Source organism: Macrobrachium rosenbergii, chromosome 6, assembly GCF_040412425.1.
Source record: "Macrobrachium rosenbergii isolate ZJJX-2024 chromosome 6, ASM4041242v1, whole genome shotgun sequence".
In the NCBI taxonomy this organism is placed as follows: domain Eukaryota; kingdom Metazoa; phylum Arthropoda; class Malacostraca; order Decapoda; family Palaemonidae; genus Macrobrachium; species Macrobrachium rosenbergii.
The window spans coordinates 56,636,512-56,656,511 of NC_089746.1; the positions used below are offsets into that span (position 1 = coordinate 56,636,512).

At 35.9% G+C, this 20,000-nt stretch overlaps 1 protein-coding gene across 2 annotated transcripts in view; it reads right to left on the reverse strand.

Moving 5' to 3' along the window:
• Positions 1 to 20,000, reverse strand: part of LOC136839608 (facilitated trehalose transporter Tret1-like) — an 82,309-nt gene that overhangs the window by 18,562 nt on the left and 43,747 nt on the right. Inside the window, exon 1 of one of the 2 annotated variants that reach the window (XM_067105889.1) lies at positions 7,534 to 7,741. The exons of the other annotated variant lie outside the window; for it this stretch is intronic. The gene's annotated coding sequence lies outside the window, so the exon portion shown is untranslated. Of the gene's footprint in view, positions 1 to 7,533; positions 7,742 to 20,000 lie in introns of those variants that run through there. 2 annotated transcript variants of the gene reach the window in all.

The window sequence follows — 20,000 nt, forward strand, 5'->3', positions numbered from 1 at the left end:
ATATGTATTATAATAAAATCTCACTCAGGTGCTGCATTCTTCCCCCAAGGCTTCGACAGTTGCAGACGTACAGATTGTGGAAAGATTTAAGATTTCAGAGTCGTATAACATATTCAGCCTGGCTGTGGTTTTATTTGTTACCAAGGTGTACAACCTACTCCGAGTGGTTGAAAAATACAACGTAAAGAACATGTTCATTCTTGCGTTTATAACGTCAGTTACTTAGTAGGCCTAGTGCACGCTGCTTTGTAGCCGGTTTTCCAGTACTAGATTTATTAACTAATGTTATTCCGCCTGTATAGTGTACTGATTGATTGATTAATTGAGAGTTATCTGGCGTCACAACTACCAGGGTTATAGTGTACTGAACCCTTGCTCATTTTCGTGGTGTATCAATTCTGCAAACAAAATCTGAGAACAGACCCAATAAACACAAAAGTAAATGTAAAAAAATAAAACCACGAGATTTCCATCATCCTGAACGTCAGTAATAAGAACAAAGACATAAAACTTGGACGAATAGATTCTTGATCATGAACACAATGTGACGAGAAATCATAAGGTCTAAGATTTATATGCCCTTGAATATACCGAAGAAAAACACTGAGCTGTAGTTGAGCGTGAACTCGATGTAAGAAAGAGACAAATTGGAATGTGTATGTTGTCCGAGGATTTCTCCCCTATCTATCTATCTATCTATCTATCTATCTATCTATCCGTTCATACTAAACGCTTAAGAGTGGAATCATTTGCTTACATTTTTTTTTTGTCTCATTGTCTAGCAAACGCTATTTCTTGCACCAACTCTTCCTTTGTCAGCGACGTAACATAAATGACTGACTGTTACATGAGTCACTTTAAAATATACAACACCAGCAGAAGCGGCAACCGCAGGGCTTCTTTAATATTATTAACTCTTTTTAAATTTCTGGTTCTAAAGGTCAAGCAACTTCTTTTGATGCAAAACTCTTCTACCTTGCACTTGCAGATTCATGCTGGCCTGCACCAAGGTTCCTTTGAAGGAGGCATCCCTAGTGAATAGAAAATGAAGCATCTCTGCCAAAATTTTCAACAAAGCGATTCATTGCTCTTAAAAAAAAAAAAAAAGAACAGGAAGATAAAATGTACGTAGACCCTTGTATGTGAAAATGAGGAAATGAGAATAGAATTAGTGACTGATGAAACCCTGAAGTTATTTTGAAACGGGCAGTCGTATGAACCAAAGTGAAAAATGACGGTCGAAAATAGAAAACGGTCTCATTTGACTAACAAGGCGTTTCAAAACAAAGCGAAAAGGTGATAACATAAAAAACGCATGCAGTGCAACAAAACAACGTTTCAAGGTACTGAAATGAAGGTGAACTCGTTTGACGGAGATTTTTTCCTGCTTAAACAAATTACAACAAATTAGCTGGCAGAGAAAATGAGCCAGTCATCACGGGAGCCTACCTGAAGTTACATCCCGGTATCAACACAAAGCTTCCACAAGGATGCGGGGATTACACGGACCTCATGAATTATTCAGATGTGTACAACATTCATGCATGCACATTTACATACATTAATAGCAAGCACGTGTATGCTCTCAGTCTGAGACTGACCATTGCTTCATATTTATGTCATAACCGTTGGAATAAAATGCTACATCTCTTTTACGCTACACTTGCAATGTATCCCAAGAAAATTTTTAATTTGGTAGCAAGCTGCTTACATACATATATACATACACTGGATGCATGATGGTGGGTCAATAATACTGTAAACGTTGTTTGTACACTAGTACTACGTAATTTGGTCTGCTACCACTAGAGCGGCGCTGCTTACGATAATCCTCAAACACCCGGGAACTGCGGAAATTGAGTATAGGTGCTTAGTGTGTCAAAGTGATTTTTGTTCATTATCACGCTGTCCAGCTTATAATTACAGAAATGGGTTCAGAAACTCTACAAGAGAAAATGGAATAATATTCCACAGGTAAGCAAAACGTAACTACTTTTATTTACCCATGATTTTATGCTAGCCAGTGAATTGTCTTGTTAGCAGTAGATACATTTGCTCTGTTAAAATGTCAGAGACCTTATAAAGCATATAGTTTTGTCACATAAGTGCAGTGGCCATTTCAGTTTTGAAATCACATCCTCATTAGTCTCATATATGCCATGTAATATGAAGTAAAAAATGACCTTGCTCGTTATTGAAAATGCTTAGCAGTAAGTAGGCCAATAGGGTACTGGTTGTGACAAGTCTCGTCTTTTAAACATGTTATTGTGAAACATAAGACACTTGCTGCATTTTGCCAGTCACTAAGAAGTCTTGGCAATAGTAGGCCGGTAGGATACTATCTATACCGTCAATACTATAGTGTTAGTGATGAAAAGGTAGCAGCGTTAGAGTAGTTTGACATTATGCCTCTTACCAAATGTGGTTTCTCAACGAGAGCTGTAATTTTTTAAGTGGGACAAATCATGGTTCAATTTAAGTTTTCATTAAACGATATGCCTCATAGATTGGTAATGCAAGAAAATATAGGTTAGCAGCCTAGGCTGCACCTATGCCCTCAAACTACTCATTAGGTGATGCTAACCATTTTAAGCCTTATTCCAAGTACAACTTAATTTCGAATATGTATAAAAAAAGTTTCAATGGTAAAAGTTATCTAATCATCACGGTAAGGGAAAAAATAATCTTTAAGAATGGTAACAACCAGGGAAGGAATCTTGGTCAAGCAAAACGATAGACCTATGCCTAGTAATTCGGCAGGTATTATTATTGTCCTTTTAAGAATTATATTATTACAAATGAGTCCAAATTTCTGTCTTATGGTAGTAATTTTTTAACAATTCTCTCCAGGTATCCTTCCAAAGCCTTATAATAGAAGCAAATGACTTAGTTGGCCTTTTCTGTCGTTGGTTTGTTCACAAACCTTTGAGCATGGTGGGGAAAAATTCATATTTTGCTGAACGTGTTTTCAAAATTTCCGCTGAACAAGGTTCCCGGAAATATCAAATAGCTTTACATGTCCAGCAAAATGCAATTTATGAAATAATGTGATACTGCTTTCACGGTGATGCTATTTCTTGCTTGCCAGTAAAAATACTTGGCAGTAGGAAAGCCTGGGAACCATTTCTTGTGATATATATATATATATATATATATATATATATATATATATATATATATATATATGTGTGTGTGTGTGTGTGTATGTATATATATGTATATGTGTGTGTATATATATATATATATATATATATATATATATATATATATATATATATATATATATATATGTGTGTGTGTGTGTGTGTGTGTGTGTGTGTGCGCGTGTGTGCCGAGGTTACAGGCTCGGCAAGGAAATCGCCATTCCATGTTATTGACTCTTCATGATGTACACACACAGTGACGAGTAGATTTTGTAACATGACACCATTTTAATATTTAGTGTTTATGCTGATTCAAGAACTTTAAATATACTAAGATGCTTTTGGGGGGAGGGGGATCTTTACAGAATTCATTTTTGATTTTGTATCTGCAAAATGATGAAAGCTGCTAATTTAAGAAGAATGGGCTAAACTAGCCATCCCCGTAATAATTATTTCTCACATTACGAAGAAACAAATTGGAATACTTGTTAATTTCATTCGCTTTTTACATAATTTCTTGAGGCTCATTTCTTTCATATCTTTTTAAAGACAGCTGTTTTCAGTGCAGCACTTTGCTTATTGCTGGTTTATTTTTAAAATGGGATTCAACCTTGACGGGCTTATTATTTAAAAAAAACTAATGATTTGACAGAAATAATTGTCAATGGCAGTAAGTTCAATAATTTTGGAAACCAGTTGATTGAACACCTCAAAGTATTTTTTTTTTTTTTTGAAAAACAACTTATCCCTTCATGCAAGTGATAAAATCATATATATATATTCTTTTTTTAGGAATAACTTATCCTTCATGCAAGTGATAAAGATATATATATATTTTTAAGGAACAACTTATCCCTTCGCGCGAGCTGATAAACACGAAATGAACACAATTATTCTAAAATACAGAATCCAGTCATTTTAATCAAAATATTTCTCCTGATTCAGCGCCCTTCACCTCATACCTTTTGACTTATTTACATTTTAATCGTTTTCGAACAGAGTCAGGATATCCTCTTCTGCATTATCTAATGAAGGAATATGAGACAAACGAAGGCACCGCTCTCAGGCATATTAGTAATCCCGTAGTAGTATTATCGCGAGGGAAACACGACCGACTGGAAAGAAGGAGAGTATAATATCGCAAATTCAGCGACGGTTTATCCACGTTTAATGCATTTTCCATTAGGAGTGGGACGCCGGTCCCGATCTCCAAGGGTTCCTAAATGAAATAATTTCGCATTTGCAAAGAGGGAACTCTGCACATCATGAAGAAGGGTTAGAATATTGCTTTTGCTAATATCCATTATGGGTTATACACACCCTACGCAAGGGGAGCTCTCATATTTCCGTAAATTTCATTATTGCTTTCGTAGTTTTTTTTTTTTTCCCCGTTGCTTTATTTTCGACGGGATCCAGAGTGAATATCAGAAATAGATAAAACTTCGACTTGGGTCGCTTCGGGTGCATTAAAGACCCCCTTCGTGATGTCTGAAGTGTTCGGGGTCTGTTCGAGTTTGGTCTGGATGTACGTCTGATTTTAGCCGGAGAGACAGAATGGGTGATGATGTATTTGTTGGAGATACATATATGTATGTATGTATATATATATATGTGTGTGTATATATATATATATATATATATATATATATATATATATATATATATATATATATATATATATATATATATCACTAGGTTCTTGTCTGCTTATGAGCCCTTTGGATTAATATTCCGCCCAATGATATATCTGTATCTGTCTATCTATCTATCTATCTATCTATCTATCTATATATATGTGTGTGTGTGTCTGTGTGTATGCATATACATGGACATATACACACATATATATATGTATATATATATATATATATGCCTACATCTATATATATATTTCTATATATATATATATATATATATATATATATATATATATATATATATATATATATATATATATATATATATATATATATATCATTGGGTGGAATATTAATGCAAAGGGTCCATAAGCAGACAAGAACTAGTGATAAACTATGAGCACCTTATTTGACTGCTACCTATATAGCGGATGACTTGTCTACGAAGGTAACCGGAAAAACTATTGTCTGGGCAGGGCTGAATACCGAAAAATGAAATGAGGCCACTCTTGCCATTACGTGTAGCGCGAAAATATCAAATGGCCGTAAGCACGGGGTATGGGTAAAAAAAAAAATATATATTGTATTTTAGCAGAAACATAAAATTTGAGGTATGATGACACTTAGTGAAGCACAGGGAAAGAGCAGGGTGTGAGTATAGAAATGGGAGGGGCACCGAGTGCTTGTGTTTAGTGTGGCTTAAAAAAGATGGAAAATGGAAAAGTGTCTGAAGTAACTTGGTTATACGGTATATAGTGGATGGCCGATGGAAAGCGTTTGCAATAAGGGCTGGTTAAATGGAATGGAAAAAGTGTTGGAACGGAAAGGCTTTGTTGTACTTGAGGTACGAGACTGTTTACTGATCAAGGCGAGTGAACAGTGATTATGAGTGAGTCAAAGGTATATGAAACGGATGTTGTAAAATATGCTTGCAAATGGCCGCACCCTCAACTCCGCGGTTAAAGCAGGAATATGTGGCAGTGACTGTTGTCCTACCTGTTATCTGGAGTCACTTTTGTTATGGGAATACAGTTATTCCATCTTTTTAAGTGGGGGAAGATATATGGTTAATGGAAAACAATATATATATATATATATATATATATATATATATATATATATATATATATATATATATATATATATATATATATATATATATACATACATACATACATACACACACACACACATATACATATAAATGTATATACAATATATGTATATATATATATATATATATATATATATATATATATATATATATATATATATATATGTATGTATATATATACATGCAAAACACATCTCCACAGTGATTACAAAATCCATGTTTACGGCGAAGCTGAAATGTGAAATAATTACGCAACCCAATCGCACCCAAATCAGATATGGGAATCGTCCCATCAGTTAAGGCTATCAAGGGGACCTTGGAATATTCTCTCTCTCTCTCTCTCTCTCTCTCTCTCAAGAAACCATCAACATACTAGAAGCGAGAGCCTTGGAGAGTAGTTACGTCCCATTAGTCCTCGTAGCAGAATCAGTCACGGCATTATTGCGCTAATATGATTGCCGTTGAAGGTCAGGAGCGAATTTCTCCCAGCTGCTACGTAACGACGCGTTGCTTGGTCGCGTGGGTAACAGAAGCCTACACTTTTTGTACTTCGTTATAAACATGATTTGGCTTATTCTTTTTTTTTTTTTTAAGAATTTCGCTATGAAACTGCCATAATGGTTTATTTCCGTAGGGGAGTAGTGCCGTTCAGTGCACCTCATCCGGTGCACTGTAGGCATTGCTTAAGGTTCTTTGCAGCGTCCCTTCGGCCCCTACCTGCAACCCCTTTCATTCCTTTTACTGCACCTCCATTCATATTCTATCTTCCATCTTACTTCTACCCTATTCTAAGAATGTTTTATAGTGCAACCGCGAGGTTTTCCTCCTGTTGCACCTTTGAAACCTCTTACTCAATTTTCCTTTCAGCGCTGAATGACCACATAGGCCTTCGGCCTAAATTGTATATTCTGTTCTTCTATACTGGTTTTTTAAGCGATTTCCTTGTCGTTTAATCCAGGTGGCTGAAAATTCAGAATATTTTTTACCGCATACTTGTGAACTTTTAGTCTCTCTGTCTGTCAGTTAATCAGGAGTGCGTGAACTTTAATTTTAACTGTCTCTCTATAGCTCCATTTTCTTAACTGCTGAAGGAAGCTAGTTCTTGTGGCTATTCGCTATTTTTCTTCCATTATACGTATTAAGGTCTGAAACACTTAGCAGCACGAAATTTGTCCTTGTCAGTATATCTTAATGTAAAGCCTACAGTATATACGTCTTTCTTTACTAGGAAATGTAAAGCCTATATACGTCTTTCTTTACAAGGAACTTTGGTCATTCAGTTCAGTCCTTCTTTTTCTTAGCAAATGCTTAATTTGCTTTATTAGTAGCCATAGATCAAAATTCCTACGAGGTGGCCGAATAACTGAAAAAACTCACAATGTTTTTTTATATATAGGCACAAGATTTCATTGACACTGATATTGCACATGGTTAGCTCTTACCTTAATCCTTCTTTTCCTTCGGTAACTTCGCCTGATATCACTTTTAGGCAAACAAAAATTAATTGTTGGTCATTTTACATACTCCAATACATTTCCATTCTTTAAGTAGGCGCGAGCAGAAGTGAGTCGTGACGAAACTATCGTCTTACCCAGGAAACAAGATGCAATTTCTTCGAAGACGATTTCGAAATTCTTACCAAAATGAAAACGGCCTTCGTGACGTTTCGATCCTCTGTTTTCGATCTTTTCCGCCAATTCTTCCCTCGTTATAAACATACGGTCCTCCTAGAAACGTCACAAGTACAGTAATTGCTCGTACGTTACCAAGGTTCCCCTCCTCCTCTTCTGGGGCTGTCGCCGTTATGCGTTCTGTCCGTTGCCTGTGATCTTTGAGGAGCTTTTGAAGGCTTGCGTCCTTCACCATGTTGCTTTCATTCACCTTCAATTGAGAATCACCTCCCTAGTCAGCCTCGTGGTCACCCCTGGTTGATGTGTGCCTGTGCGCATGTGTGTTTTTATCTCCCAGCTGTTGGCATTTCAAAGTTTTATTTTCAGTGTTTTTGTTTATTATCTTTTCATTTTGCAGGTCTGATCGTTCTTTCTGTGTGGTTTGACATTCACTTGTTCTTCGTCCTGTTATGTCTTAATTCTTACATTCTCTCTGGTTCTTCCTGGTTGTTTGTTTATCGTCCTTCTACCTTTTAATCGGTCTGCACGTCTCTTCTTGTCTGTCACATATCCTCCTACGTGTTTACAATATGCGTGTTTATGTTGCTCACTTCCTCGCTTGATCTCCCAGCCTCTTTTCAAAGCCACGCTGTATGGATCAAAGCTAAGATATTTCCAGGCCATCTTTCTCGAGTTTCTCCTCGGTGATTTTTTCCGGCATCCTATACAGCTCACAACAAGGAGTGAATCAAGAAATCCTGGGCTCAGCAGATATAAACATCCGGCAGTTTATCAAAGGCTCGAATGAAAGGTCCCTGACGAAGCGTAATGTAACGAACGACTGATTTAGTGTTTTATCATAACGCTGTCGTAATGTCATTGCTTTGAATCCCAATTGGGTTGAAGCGATTTGAATCTGAGGGACCCAGGCTGACGCACCGTAACTGAAATATTGTTAGAGTAATGGAGCTGCCGTGTTATGAAAAAGATATCCGCATCTCAAAATAGACTCTTTGGCGTGGATAAGAGACTGGATGCAAGGTAAGTAATATGTTTACCACTTTCCTAAAGGGATGGATGATTTGTTTCAGTGATGGCACTAACACGGAAGGCTGGAAAGAGATCACTCTCACGATTGCTGGGCTGAATTGGATAATAGGATACGGCGGTATGGCTTCAAGGCCGCGGAGAAACATGACTTGCCGTTAACAGTTGATGAGGCGTTATGCATTCTTTTTATGGATGGTGGAGTAATGCCTGCTTATTATTGCGTTGGACTCCTGCCTTTTTACGGCGCTCTCAGTGTCCCTTTGCCCCATCTCTCTCTCTCTCTCTCTCTCTCTCTCTCTCTCTCTCTCTCTCTCTGCTTGCATGTCTGTCTGTTTCCACAGTGTCTATCCTGGTAGTGCACTGGCAGCACTGCAGTATCATGCCCAAGAATACTCGGGTTCGATCCGCAGAAAGGAAAGAACGATCTTTGCATAAACACGTTATGCTCTTGTTAGATTAAACAGAAAAGTGTGTATTTGGGTGGTTGTCGACTGTTAGGGGTTGCCCTTTGGTTCCCCAATACCCTCCGGGGTAGGCAACATTTGGAAGAATCTAGTGTAGAACTATGAGATTCGTGGAAAGAAGTTTGTGGGAATCACTTTACCCTTTTAGTTTTCTGTAAAAGAAAACTATTGTGCCGGCTTTGTCTGTCCGTCCGCACTTTTTCTGTCCGCGCTCAGATCTTAAAAACTACTTAGGCTAGAGGGCTGCAATGTGGAATGTTGATCACCCACCCTCCAATCATCAAACATAGTAAATTGGAGCCCTCTAGCCTCGGTAGTTTTTATTTTATTTAAGATTAACGTAATAGGACAGGCCGCCACCGGGCCGTGGTTAAATTTTCATAGGTCGTGGCTCATATAGCATTGTACCGACAGCACCGAAAGATAGATCTATTTTCGATGGTTTCGGTTATACGCTGTACAGAAAACTCGATTGCGTCGAAGAAACTTCGGCTCAATTTTTACTTGCTTACTTTTAGCTATGGCACCGTTGGGGTGGGGCGGGGTTAGTTCCGTCAGTGCACCTTACGTGATGCACTCTAGACACTACTTATGGGTCTTTGCAGCGTCCCTTCGGCCCCTAGCTGCAACCTTTTTCATTCCTTTTACTGTACCTCCGTTCAAATATCCTTTCATCAATCCGACTTTCCGCCGTCCCTAACAATTGTTTCATAGTGCAACTGCGAGGTTATCTTCCTGTTACACCTTCCAAACCTTCTTTCTGTCAATTTCTCATCCAACTCTGAATGACGTCATAGGTCCCAGCGCTTGGCCTTTGGCCTAAATTCTGCATTGTATTCTTTAGCTATGACATCATTAATTTATCATTAGCATTCATTTAAATATGTGCCTGTTCATTCTTTGTTAGAACCCAAGCTCAGCTGTACCTTGGAAATCATTCTCTGCCACGTTCAAACTTTCAGACATTTGCATTAATTCGTCGTCTTGGGGTTTTTTAATCATACTTTGTAAATTAATGGGAGGAAAATATCCATCCAGTTGAGGCATTCGACATCACTAAGCAGTCATTCTGGAGCTCTGTGTCGTTATTTCCAATTTATAGTTTGGACTTCCAATAAGAAAAATATACTGGACTTTTACCAATACAGTTTCTATCAATTGTCTTACTCCTCTAGCCTCCATTTACCGGCCTATTGTATCCTACTATTTATTTTTTATGGCAATTTTCAAATAAACTTGACTCTCAGCTATTCGCTCTGCGAGTACTAATTGTCAATGAGATGCAACTAGATCACGTGGGAAATCACTTATGGATAATTAGGCTTATGTTTTATCATTTCATTACGTGGAGTTCGTTGTCTGAGAATATAAGGTAGTTTGGTCTACAAGTACTTTCTGTTAATGGTTATTAGACATCAGCTTATACCGCTATCTTAGATACCGGAAATGCTAGTATCTATCATAATTTCTGTTTAGTAAGAAGATTAAGTTGCTAGTAACAGTTTAAATAAGTAGTTACTGCCGTTAAATATGACGGAAAGGGTGTAAAATCGTTATTCACGATAGCAGAATTCATGAAAAAAGTATAAGTGCAAATCAAAAAATTCATGAAAAAAGTATACATGCAAATCAAAAATTCATGAAAGACTATACGTGCAAATAAAAATTCATGAAAAACTGTACGTACAAATAAAAAATTCATAAAAAACTATACGTACAAATCAAAAATTCATGAAAAAACTATCCATGAAAATCAAAAGTTCATGAAAAATATATGTGCAGATAAAAAATTTCATGAAAAAAACTATATATGCAATAAAAAATTCATGAAAAATGTATACATACAAATAAAAATTCATGAAAAAATTGTACAAGCGATTCAAAAATTCATGAAAAAACTGTACGTGAAAATCAAAAATTCATGAAAAAACTGTACGTGCAAATCAAAAATTCATGGAAAAAACTATATGTGCAAATCAAAAATTCATGAATAACTATACGTTCAAATAAAAGATTCATGAAAAAACCATACGTGCAAATAAAAAATTCATGAAAAAATTTACGTGGAAATAAAAAATTCATGAAAAAACTATACTTGCAAATCAAAAACTCATGAAAAAAACTATACGGGCAAATTAAAAATTCATGATAAAAACTATACCTGCAAATAAAAAATTCATGAAAAAGACAATACGTGCACATCAAAAATTCATAAAAAAAAATTATATGTGCAAATCTAAATTCATGAAAAATTATACATGCAAATCAAAAATTCATGGAAAAACTATACGTACAAATAAAAGATTCATGAAAAAACTATGCATGCAAATCAAAAATTCATGAAAAACCTTTATGTGCAAATGAAAAATTCATGAAAAAGTATACGTGCAAATAAAAAATTCATGAAAAAACTATACGTGCAAATAAAAAATTCATGAAAAAAACACATGCGAATCAAAAATTCATTAAAAAACTTTTCGTGCAAATCAAAAATTCATGAGAAAAACTATGTGCAAATAAAAAATTCATGAAAAAACTATACGTGCAAATAAAAAATTCATGAAAAAACTATACATGCAAATAAAAATTCATGAAAAAATCATACGGGCAAATAAAAAGTTCACGAAAAAACTATACGTGCAAATCAAAACAAAGATATTCGGGAGTGAATCCAAAAACAATGAAAGATAATCAAAAGAAGAAAGCGTTGGGGAAAGACAAAAACAAAGAGATTTTCCAGTACTCCTCGCGGGGCGACCCACAAGCAATTCCATCCTGCCAAACTTATAAATCTTTATAAAATTCGCGTAACTTCTTGCCTTCCCCCAAGCTGTAGCGCTTGCTCAGGGCCCATTCGTTGACATTAGAGTCAATAACAAGAAGAAATATCTGAGATTGGATGCAAGGCGTTATTGGCTGCAACAATGGTCTCTCCTTTAGTAACTCACCTTTGTTACTTGATGAAAAAATAAAGGAAACTGAGACAGGAAGAGAGAGAGAGAGAGAGAGAGAGAGAGAGAGAGAGAGAGAGAGAGTGAGTGTGTGTGTGTGTGTGTTCTAGGAATGCTAGCTTTGTTTACTTTGCCTATTCAAGTAAGTGCAGCTGCTATTAACTCACCTTTATTACCTGATAAAAAAAATGAAATTGAGAGAGAGACAGGAGAATGTTCTAGGAAAATTAGCTTTGTTTACGTATCTGTTCAGTAAATGAGAGAGAGAGATGCCTGAGAGAAAGAGAAAGAGAGAGAGAGAGAGAGAGAGAGAGAGAGAGAGAGAGAATGTTCTAGGAAAATTAGCTTTGTTTACGTATCTGTTCAGTAAATGCAAATGCTATTAATTCTCCTTTATGCCTGATGAATAAATAAAGGAAAGAGAGAGAGAGAGAGAGAGAGAGAGAGAGAGAGAGAGAGAGAGAGAGAGAGAGAGAGAGAGAGAGAGAGAGAGAGAGAGAGAGCTTGTTATAGGAATGCAAGCTTTGTTTTATGTTGCCTATTCAAGTAAATGCAAATGCTATTAATTCACCTTTATTGCAGAGAGAGAGAGAGAGAGAGAGAGAGAGAGAGAGAGAGAGAGAGAGAGAGAGAGAGAATGTGTTCTAGGAAAATTAGCTCTGTTTACGTTGCCTATTCAGTAAATGCAAATGCTATTAGTTCACATTTATTGCCTGATGGAAAAATAAGGGGCATTGAGAGAGAGAGAGAGAGAGAGAGAGAGAGAGAGAGAGAGAGAGAGAGAGAGAGATTGCTTGTTCTAGGAAAGCTAGCTTTGTTCACTTTACCTATTCAAGTAAATGCAAATGCTATTAACTCATCATTATTACTTGAAAAAATAAAGTACATTGAGAGAGAGAGAGTTACAGGAAAGCTTGCTTTGTTTCCCTAACTATTCAAGTAGATGTCACCGCTATTGACTCACTTATAATACCTGATGAAAAAATAAAGGAAATTGAGAAAGGGATAATTGGATAGATATATAGATAAAGAGAGAGAGAGAGAGAGAGAGAGAGAGCGCGCATGCTCTATAAAAGCTAGCTTTGTTTACTCTGGCTAATCGAGTAACTGCAATTATTTTTTTAGTTTTCTGTAAAAGAAAACTATTGAGTTGGCTCGTTGTCTGTCCGTCCGCACTTTTTCTGTCCACCCTCAGATCTTAAAAACTACTGAGGCTAGAGGGCTGCAAATTGGTGTGTTGATCATCCAACCTCCAATCATCAAACAAAACAAATTGCAGCCTTCTAGCCTCAGTAGTTTTTATTTTAAGTTAAAGTTAGCCATAAAGTTAGCCATAATCGTGCGACTGGCACTGCTATAGGTGCCAACAACACAGCCACCACTGGGCCGTGGCTGAAAGTTTCATGGGACGCGACTGAGAGTTTCATGGGCTGTGGCTGAGAGTTTCATACAGCATTATACGCTGTGCAGAAAACTCGATTGCGCCGAAGAAACTTCGGCGCATTTTTTACTTGTTTCATAACGGCAACGAACTTTGTAACTTTGCTTGTGTAAAATTATCTTCCTTTCGAATTGTGGAATTTCAAACAGCTGTATCATTGATTTTCGTCTCAAAATTATTTCTTTGTGTTTATCACGTCTTTATTGAAGGGAATTGAAAAGTTTTCTAAATAACGCATGTCTAAATTTTCGTTGTCATATATGCGTCCTCGAAACCACAACTGACTTATTACGCCGTATGAAAAACCTTGAGAAATAATGATTATCACTGGGAGAGGAGAAGCTTTTGTGACTTGTTATCAAATTAAATCTTATAAAATGTTATTTCAAAACATTTTGAATTGTTGGCTAAGATATCGGTGGTAAAAAAAAATCCCTCGCACAGAAAGTGCAACTGACCAAACAAAAGCTTCGTAAAATAAAACCATGTCTAAATATCTGTCCGGTCTTTATCTCGCTCCATGGATGCTGAAGAAAGCAGGTGGACAATCACTTTCTAAGCGTGCAAGAACACAAACAATCTGATTTGCCATAAAGAGTGTCTCTAAATTTTTATATGATTTTATTGTTTAATGAGTTAAAGCAATAAAATAAATCATTGTTATTTTTCATATTTAGGGGAATATTCGTAGTTTCCAGTTCCTTGTGTAATGTAAATTTTTTATTGTTTAATGAGTTAAGCAATAAAATAAATCATTGTTATGTTTTCATATTTAGGGGAATATTCGTAGTTTCCAGTTCCTTGTGTAATATAAATTTTCTCAGATGTTTTTAATTTTATTCTACGTTTGATGTTCTTTTGCCACTGAATCTTTAGGCGTATCTGCTTTCTCACACTGTGAGTATGTGGGCGCAAGCAAGCATATATACACGAGGTTGCAAGATAAAGAGAGAAAGCGCTAGAGGAAGAGAGCTTTTAAACATTAAATAAACTCATCTTGAGAAATAGGATATAAAAGAATAGGAATATCTTCCCACTTTATCTTTTGAACACTTTTTCGCGCATTCTGTTGACAGAGAAAGCTCTCACCCACACCTAAAATATCTAACTTCTGTCTTACAGCGACAGGTTGCCTGCCTTGCAAACAATGGCATCAAAATAACAACCGCGTGATATGTCATCATTCTTCATATTCGTATCACATTTCTAATATGCCTCTTGTGCTGCTAGATATTTAAGATTAAATTCCTTTCCACACCTAAGCTCGCAGTTAGAATTCAAAGGAAAGCTGCCACCTGAAGCAGTGGAGAAGTTGACCGGCTTTAACCAGTTACATTATAAGATTATATATATAAGGTATACATATAATACATATATTACATTATAAGATTATATATATATATATATATATATATAAATATACATATATTTATATATAATATATTATATATATATATATATATATATATATATATATATATATATATATATATATATATATATATAGTTAGTTATAAATGATTTGTTTAACCAGACCTCTGAACTCTTTTAGGTTCTTCTAGGCTGGGAATATATATATATATATATATATATATATATATATATATATATATATATATATATATATATATATATATATACATGTATATATATATATATATATATATAATATATATATTTTATATATATATACATGTATATATATGTATATAATATATATATATATATATATATATATATATATATATATATATATATATATATATATATATATATATATATATATATATATACAGTATATATATATATATATATATATATATATATATATATATATATATATATACATATACACACACATACATACACACACACACAATCATGAAGCCACAAATGTTTATCGTCCAATTCACGGTACCTCTGGAATATCCCCGAAGCGGATTATCACCGAAGAGGAATTATAAGTGAAAAATGGCTCGGTACCGCCTCGCCGGGTCTCGATCCCTCGACACAGTACCTTCTAACGACTCCAGTCGACGGTCTAACCACGTTTATAGCTTCATGATTGTGTATAAATCACGGTGTGGTAATAATTTCAAATAAAGAGCTGCGTGTTCCAAACGTACCAATGAGCTATCGTGGTGGAGGTGTGTTAGTGCCGAAGCTAAGTACAATTTCCCCGCTCTTGATGGGTATACAAGTACGGCAGATTCGGCATTAATTTAATTTCACCTCTTGATGGTTCAGTGGTTTGACCGTCGACAGGAATCAGCGGTACCCATCCATTTATCACTTATAATTCCCCTTCGGTGAACATTCCCCATCGGGGATAGTCCCGAAGTAACGTGAATTGGATGTTAAACGACATTTGTAGTTTCATGATTTATATGAATCATGTGATAATAATTTATGTATATATATATATATATATATATATATGATAATATATATATACATATATATACATATATATATATATATATATATATATATATATATATATATATATATATATATATATATATATATGTGAAATTTTTATCACACCGTGATTTATATACATTCATGAAGCTACAAATGTCGTTTCATATCAATTCACGCTACTTCGGGAATATCCCTGATGGGGAATTATCGCCGAAGGGGAATTTATAAGTGATAAATGGATCGGTACTGCTGGGTCTCGATCCCTCGACACAGTTACCTTCCAACAACTCCAGTCGACGGTCTACCCATTGAGCCATCAATATTTATATGTATGTTGTCCAGGAACTCAGGAAAGAAGGAATACAACTATTAGCTCACCTAGATGACTGGTTAATGGGGGGCACAAAAAGAATGCTTGAAAAACCTACGAGCAGTGGTCAACAGACTCCAACAACCGCAACTAGCTACAAAAGGCAATCTTCCTGATTATAGCATCAGAGCCCATACTAATGAACTGGGCTCTCTTAGACGATATGCATGCATATATATATATAAAATGTTATTGTTTTTTGTTTATGGTTACAGCCGGTTAATTAACTTCTCTAATGGTTCAGATGGTAGCCTTCCGTTGAACTTTGACTGCGTGGGCTGTGTGGAAATTAATTTAAACTTTTAGATAATTAGCAGTATAAGAGCCACATTGTAAATGATACGAATACGCAGATATGATGACATTAGCCTGTTATTTCCGTCATCATACCTGGTTACTGACATAGCTCTTATTCGCTATCTAATTTTTTTATCAATATGTTTATGTACTTCATGCGGTGCACTGTAGGCATTACTTAAGGTTCTTTGCAGCGTGCCTTCGCCCCCTAGCTGCAACCCCTTTCGTCCCTTTTACTGTACCTCCTTCCATATTGTCTTTCTTCCATCTTACTTTCCACCCTCTCCTAACAATTGATTCATAGTGCAACTGCGAGGTTTTCCTCCTGTTACACCTTTCAAACCTTTTTCTGTCAATTTCTATGTCAGCGCTGAATGACCTCACACGTCTCAGTGCTTGGCCTTTGGCCTAAATTCTGTATTCAATTGCATTCATTTCAATCTATATATATGTAGGTATGATAATTCTTTAAACAAAAGAGTGCTCTGCCAATTCGAAAACAGTCGGAACAACGTTTGCGTGGAGAAAGAATTATTAAAAATTACAGCAGACTATCCATTACTTCACTGACGTGTAACTCATTGACTAGAAGCATGAGATGGCTGTTAACTCAAATGGTATGACATTGTCACAGTACTAACATGATTCACGTCTCAGCAGCACGCTTGTTCGTGCTTTCGTGGTTATGTGTATTTTTTTTTTTTTTCTCAAGAAGACTGTGTTCTAGTTCTCGTTATTTTTGGAATGGGTGGAAACTATAATCTGAAATTAACTTTAAAAAAAGGACGTGATGAAAAATCACTGTGCTTGATGGTTGGATGGTTTCGATTAAGCTGGCTTATACCAGCACGAATCCTCGCACCAGTGGTGTTAAGGTGTGGAAGGGAATAGGAGGCTTGGTGTAGACCTCAGGACTTTGCCATGCCACGCTGAAAACACGGCTCCTCGTCTCTGGGGTAGATGAAAATACGACTCGCATAGTGACAAACCAGAAACGCTAAACCTAAAGCACTCAGTTGTAACTAAGGTCTTGGTTGTAGCTGGAGAAGAACCCTGTCTTCCACTTCTTCGTTGGCCAAGGGACAGGAACAAAAGCGTCAATTACTTCATTGGGAATGAATTGCTCCATGCAACTCTTGAAGCTTTTTTTTATGCTTTTTTTGTGGGGGGGCGGGGGCCTGTTTGGGAGCGTCGATGTGAGTCAGCTGGTGCCCTCTAGATATCTGCTTTTGCTTGAGTTTGGTATTTGTCGGAATTTTGATAGCCCTAGGGTCTCTTTGATCGTTATCACCAGCATTTCTAGTTTTTGTGGTGAACTAATGCTCCTCGGAGTAGTAGTAATTAGTGCTTAATGTTGGCCTTGAATCTCCTCTCTGCTTTGCTTTAGTGCTATTTTGAGCTTAGATTGGCAGTACATGTGTCCTCCGTCAAAAGAATAAAACGGTTAAAGATGTTATTTTACCCTGTCTTTTGAATATTCGCTTTTGGATGCTTCTAACTTGCAATGATAACCGCCAGGAATCGTTTTCTATTATATCTTCGTACAACTGTCATTTTGAAGTGATGCAGCTTTAACCCTAAATGAAATATTATCCAAGCTACTGACTTGCCTTCTGGTACGAAGATTACTGTTCTTAAAGACGTGCGCTCTTTATGACTGGCAACCAAGATGGCTATGAGGTCATGTATGGGATAACTTGATCTAACCGGTGTTTTCCTAAATCATCGTTTCCCTTTAAATATGAATAATCAGGAGATTAACCAGATATAAACTTCAGATATCTTTCAGCTTAATAACTGTAGGTAACATGACCTAACGAAGTCAAATCTCATCGCTATCGCAAAAAGAAAATATTTATTATATGTTTGGCAATAGAAACGCAATCAGGGAAATGGATTAATAGGTCAAAATACAGCAAAGGGAAATGGGTATATAGGTCAGAGCAGTTCTATTTAAAATCCAGCCTTCAGTATGTTAATAACGATTAAACTGCCTTTTAATAGACTAGTCTTTATAGAGCATCACGTATAAATGCTATTTAGAATACCCTTCACCACAATAAGCCATATTAACAAGCTTGATTTTTTTTTTTTTCAATAAAAACACCCACCCAATTAGAGCCCTTTTCAACGCCCATTTATAAATCAACTCTTCATTGAAGCATCGGTACACAAATTTAATTGATCTTTTAGAATCATTGTCTCTCAGTAATACTATTTCAGTGCATATCTGATTTCATTTTCAACTGAATACATATGTGAGCATCATATTAAAACTAATTTTCCCGTGGCTATGAAAGGTACTAGTGAAACGTGAGTTATGCAATATATATTTTTTTTTATTCATGTGCTGATGGTTGGGGCTCTCTCATTACTCGAAGCTGCTTAGTATATCTCTCTTTAAGTTCTATTTTGTTAATAGAAACTACTAGCCAGCAGTGAGAAAACTATCGTCGTTAGCTATTTTACCAACCCCCACCTAATCAAGCATTTTAATGTTCCCTTAAAAATAAATAAATACTTGACGACTACGCTTTAAATGTCCGGAGGTTGTGATTTAAATGCCAAAATTGTCACGCCAAATCTACACATATATCATCTTTAAACTCCAGAGGCCTTTGCTTTTTACATTTCTGAGTCTGTTCATTCCCATTTCACGAAAGAAACCAAATCCATTTACACCTGTCAATTTACGTTTTTTCCTTATCTTTTCTTTTGGGTCTGATTGTGAGATTGAGGTTATTTTTCATTTTTGCGTTCAAATACACTAAAGAAAAATTGACTTTATTTTTTTGACACTTTTAGTTTTCTGTAAAAGAAAACTATTGTGCCAGCTTTGTCTGTCCTTCCGTACTTTCTTCTGTCCGCACTTTTTTCTGTGCACACTTTTTCTATCCGCCCTCAGATCATAAAACTACTGAGGCTAGAGGGTTGCAAATTGGTATGTTGATCATCCACCCTCCAGTCATCAAACATACCAAATTGCAGCCCTCTAGCCTTCGTAGTTTTTATTTTATTTAAGGTTAAATTTAGCCATAATCATCCTTCTGGCAACGATATAGACCAGGCCACCAACGGCCCATGGTGAAAGTTTCATGGGCCGCAGCTCATACAACATTATACCGAGACCACCGAAAGATAGATTAAATTTCGGTTGCCTTGATTATACGCTGTAGCGGCTTTACAGAAAGCTCGATTGCGCTGAAGAAACTTCGGAGCATTTTTTACTTATTTATAAAACCATTCAAGAATTCGAGTTTTGTTGGCTACCTTTTTAGTTCCCACTTATATATCAAATCTTCATTGAAGGCCAGGTAAACAAATTTAATTAATCTTTTGGAATAACTGTCTTTCATTAGCACAATTTTAGCCGGTATCTAATTTTATTTTCAGCTGGATACATATGCCAGCATCATTTCAAAACTCATTTTTTTTCCGTGGCTGCGAATGGTACCAGGGAAACATGAGCTATGATATAGATATTTTTTTATGTATCTGC